General features: G+C 38.4%; 1 pseudogene; it reads left to right on the top strand.

The window, feature by feature from the left end:
• The first annotated feature begins 2,021 nt into the window (after positions 1-2,021).
• Positions 2,022-5,246, top strand: part of LOC119350005 — a 5,492-nt pseudogene continuing 2,267 nt past the window's right edge.

The following is a 5,246-nucleotide window of genomic DNA, read 5'->3' as shown; positions in this document are numbered from 1 at the left end:
CCCTACACCCATTACATTCTTGCAATTTTATGTTCCGCTCATTATATTTCTAGACTTGCATTCGTAGGATGTTCTAGACAACCAATATTAAAATTAACCAGCCCTGTCAGTTTTGATTGTCTATTCACCCCCTCTTGAGACTCCAATTGATCCTAAGGGGATCACTACCTGAGGAAATGGTAGCATGTGTCACTCTCAATCGTGACTCGAAATATGTTCCCCTGACTTAAATTTTTGGTTTTCAACTATTTAGTCCATAAGAGAACAACAACAACAACAAAGCCTTTAGTCCCAAGAAAGTTGGGGTAGGCTAGAGGTGAAACCCATAAGATCTCGCAACCAACTCATGGCTCTGGCACATGGATATCAAGCTTCCACGCACCCCTGTCAATAGCTAGCTCTTTGTCGATACTCCAATCCTTCAGGTCTCTCTTAACGGACTCCTCCCATGTCAAAATCGGTCGACCCCGCCCTCTCTTGACATTCTCCGCACGCTTTAGCCGTCCGCTATGCACTGGAGCTTCTGGAGGCCTGCGCTGAATATGCCCAAACCATCTCAAACGATGTTGGACAAGCTTCTCCTCAATTGGTGCTACCCCAACTCTATCTCGTATATCATCATTCCGGACTCGATCCTTCCTCGTGTGGCCACACATCCATCTCAACATACGCATCTCCGCCACACCTAACTGTTGAACATGTCGCCTTTTAGTCGGCCAACACTCCGCGCCATACAACATTGCGGGTCGAACCGCCGTCCTGTAGAACTTGCCTTTTAGCTTTTGTGGCACTCTCTTGTCACAGAGAATGCCAGAAGCTTGGCGCCACTTCATCCATCCGGCTTTGATTCGATGGTTCACATCTTCATCAATACCCCCATCCTCCTACAACATTGACCCCAAATACCGAAAGGTGTCCTTCCGAGGTACCACCTGGCCATCAAGGCTAACCTCCTCCTCCTCACAGCTAGTAGTACTGAAACCGCACATCATGTACTCGGTTTTAGTTCTACTAAGCCTAAACCCTTTCGATTCCAAGGTTTGTCTCCATAACTCTAACTTCCTATTTACCCCCGTCCGACTATCGTCAACTAGCACCACATCATCCGCAAAGAGCATACACCATGGGATATCTCCTTGTATACCCCTTGTGACCTCATCCATCACCAATGCAAAAAGATAAGGGCTCAAAGCTGACCCCTGATGCAGTCCTATCTTAACCGGGAAGTCATCGGTGTCGACATCACTTGTTCGAACACTTGTCACAACATTATTGTACATGTACTTGATGAGGGTAATGTACTTTGCTGGGACTTTGTGTTTCTCCAAGGCCCACCACATGACATTCCGCGGTATCTTATCATAGGCCTTCTCCAAGTCAATGAACACCATATGCAAGTCCTTCTTATGCTCCCTAAGAGAAAACAAAAAAAATGTGGTCGTATAAAATATCTATAGTTTTTGGAGTTAAAAAATACAGAGCTTCAAGAACCTTCATGCTTTGTGTGTGTATTCATGCTTGTGTGCTACTCTCTTCTCTGATCCAGATTTGCATGACCTTTCATTGATTCATGTTACACGGTCTATATATATAAATAGATAAAGTTCTAAATGCTCGACATTAACTTGTTTCTTAAATCCTAGATATGTCTTTTCCTATGTTAATTCCTATGTATATTCATTAATAGTATATGATGGATTATTTATTATTTTTTCATAAATCCTAGATTCTCCTTTTCAATGAATTCATTTTTATATATCTTATATCTTATATGATCATCATATCCCACTAGGATATAAATGAACCACATTAATTTTTCTTAAATAACAGATATTACAACAAGATTTTTTATGGAACGAAATCTTTTATTGCACTTTTTTATAGCCAAGCTTTAAATGACTCTCGCTAATTTTCCGCACCGAATCCTATAAGCACCACACTGCTTCACACTATTTAAGAGGGTGGGCCTCAATGAAGGGCACATCACTACACCGGTACTTGTGTTTCTGTTTGGCTTCTACATGGATAATTCTCCTCAACCTATTATGCTATTTATTGTGCTACTTCTTGGTAGCATACCTAAAAGAGGTTGTTTTCATGCTATTGAAGAGGTAAGTTTGCAGTTTATTTTCTATTGACATTGCGATGAACATTCACATCATTTTTTACATTCTCTCCTTATTTGTCCCCTGCTCTACAATATAAAGCAAGGAAACTCGACAATTTCATGGCCCTATGAAATTCATCTAGAATTCTTCATTCCAAATGGAAATCTTACCTCTGTCAAAAATTCAAAAATTACTTATGTGAGTATTAAGTTCCCCTTAATTGCATTATTGTTTGTGATATTTTTAGTATGATATACATCATGCAATCTGTGTCCTACTTATGCACAGATGATTTTAATTACATTTTAACAGTTCTCAAGTCATACATGGCCGTCAGGAGGTGGCAATAAGCATTATTATGGTGCAGAGGCCACACTAGATGTTTACGGCTTTGATTTACAAAATGGGCAAGAAAGTGCATCTATGGTTTCGATTCTATAGAGGGGAGATGGACAACCATCTTCACTCAATGGAATTCAAATTGGGTGGCATGTAAGTTATGTGACTTGTACAACTACATGTATATTAGTTTAATACACTTAGTAAGCAAACTACTCAACATCGATAAAATACCAGATTTTTTGCATATGTTGTGCATTACTAACAAAATAATTTTTAGAAGTTCCAATATTAGAATCGGTCGGGTGCATGATTTGTTATAAGATCTTATTTTTAGTTCTTGGCATATTCATTTGTAATTAGTGAGATTCTATGTACAACTTTGTTTTTTAGAGAAGACATACTATACACACACCTTATGTAATAAAACGATTCATTAAGAATGTGTGATTAAATAAGCGTGCTGAATATAATTTTTTTAGTTCCAAATAGTCGATAGCATGGCTAATCATCATAATCAACCCAGAAGCTAATGCGTGTTAATTAGCTCTTACTGGTAGCAATGAAGTGTGATAGAAATTTCAAAATCACGTATATAATCAAGTACGAGTTATGAATAACATTAGTTTGTTGAAAAATTATACTAACAAAATTATGGGAAAAATGTAGGATGCACTTTTCAAACATCATTATCATTGAAACACATGTAGTGGGTTTCTTAAACTATGTGTAAAAATCAGTTTAGTTTATCTGCTCCTAGTACTTGTAAAAATCAGTTTAGTTTCAGTTCTACAAGTTTCAATAGTAAAATTCACTTTTTACAATAAAGTTCAGAGAAAACAGTTGGCTCAGTTTTGAATGTTTGGGTGCCTTATTTTAGGGCAGCTGATGGAGACGGCGCTTGCTTGTGCCAAATTTATTTTACTCCACCGTGTTTTCGTGCCCTATTATAGGCTGCTGTTCTGAGATGCTCTTAGCACATTATCACGCATGTTTTCCTTTCCAACCTCAACAACGTACGTTTCCTGGAAAGAATTAGGATTATGTATTTTCTTGCATCGGAGATATTGGTTGAAGATGAATGTAGTTCTTTTTTCCTCTTGTACAACGCCATAGTTTAAAAATGAGTGCATGGAGCATGCCTATGTTAAGGATCATGCACAAAAACTAAACTCTATGTTAAGAGTTATTCAATAACTAGTGAACGAGCTTCTTAAGTTAGCTTGCTCTTGATAGACTACATATATATGCATACCTCTAGTCACTAAGTATGTTATATATTATCGTTATAATGGATGTATATTTTGTACATATATATTAACACCTACAACAATTATGCGTAGATTCTCCCATCGTAGCACAAGGATTCTCGGACCCATTTCTACACAGCTTGGATTGTAACTTTTTTCTTTCTAACCTCTATAAGCTACATTGTGCATGTTATGTGTTTAAAATATAGACTAAGAGTGATTACATGGAAGTGTTTATGTTTGTTGCATAAACTACAAAGACCATCATATCTCAATCCAGGAACTAGCAATGTTGGATGTACAAGCATGCACATTCTAGATGTACAAGACATCATCAGTTGACTTACTTTTCTAAAATTATGGTCTACGTAATGTTTAAAAAATGATCCAATAACTTGTCATATAATGTATTCCATTTCCTTGCAAAGTGACATTATTTAGGTATTCCACACCTACGAACACACTCCCCGCGCGTTGCTGCTGCACTTCATGCAGTTTAATAAAAAGCTTTGAACAAACCCTTTGCAAGGAAAAGAAGGGAAAAATAAAAGTGCATTGACTGCAAGTAAAGTTCATTACATTCTTACGAAGAATTAGTATCCAGACCTGTGATGGCTAATTGGTTACTTATTAAAGATCAAGGTGAATATCCATCAATGATAACAATGGCTTTCAGATTTGCGAAATTATAAGGAATTCAGGATTAGGGAATTAAGATAAACCATGGAATGGAACCCTGTGTAACTTGCCAACGTGAACACTACCGCAAATGATATAGGAGTCTAGCTTACAAAATGCGATGAGTTCCCACATGCTTTTAGCAGCGAGTGATGGCTCGATTTGTTTAATAGGATTGAAGGACAGGACTAAACCAAAGAGATGTCGTCTCCTCAGTTTGGTGGACGAAAACAAAAGGGTTATTTTAGTATAATTTTGTAGAAGAACAAACACATGAAATTAGGAAGTGACCATTAGGTGCAGCTCATGAAAAAGCTGAGAGTTGATGAATAGTTTACTACACGCCTACACATGTGCAGTTTTATGGAAGCTCCGCACCTGAATATGAGCAAACAATGACTAATGTAGAGAAAGAGAACAGCTGAAAACTCTGAAATAGAACCTCTCCATGGAGCACGGCCTCAAGATATGCTTTGACTAATGTGACACACCATAGTGCAAAAAGGAACATATTCAGGTGCGGAGCTTCCATAAAACTGCGGATGTGTTAAGTGATGGACCCTCTCCATGGAGCACGGCCTCAAGATATGCTTCTCCAGATTGCGCGTTTCATGGGGATGTAGATGGTCATGGAAAATCAATTGATGGGGAAATTAATTAGGGAGATTGATAGTGTTGCAGAAACGTCAAAATTAATTGGGGAAACAAATCGGTGCTAGCGCTCTTGGAAGGCAATGAACCGAGGAAGAAGGAGCCAATTCAGGCATGGAGCACGGGCTGCAAATCGGAGCCACTGGTAGTCAATCAAACGGCTGACAGTATTTAGGGTGACGTGGACGCATGAGAAGGCAGGAAAATCAAGGTGTGTGTG

Source organism: Triticum dicoccoides, chromosome 1A (assembly GCF_002162155.2).
Source record: "Triticum dicoccoides isolate Atlit2015 ecotype Zavitan chromosome 1A, WEW_v2.0, whole genome shotgun sequence".
Classification (NCBI taxonomy): Eukaryota; Viridiplantae; Streptophyta; class Magnoliopsida; order Poales; family Poaceae; genus Triticum; species Triticum dicoccoides.
The sequence above is the reverse complement of the archived record's forward strand: the minus strand, read 5'-3'. Positions and strand labels throughout refer to the sequence as shown.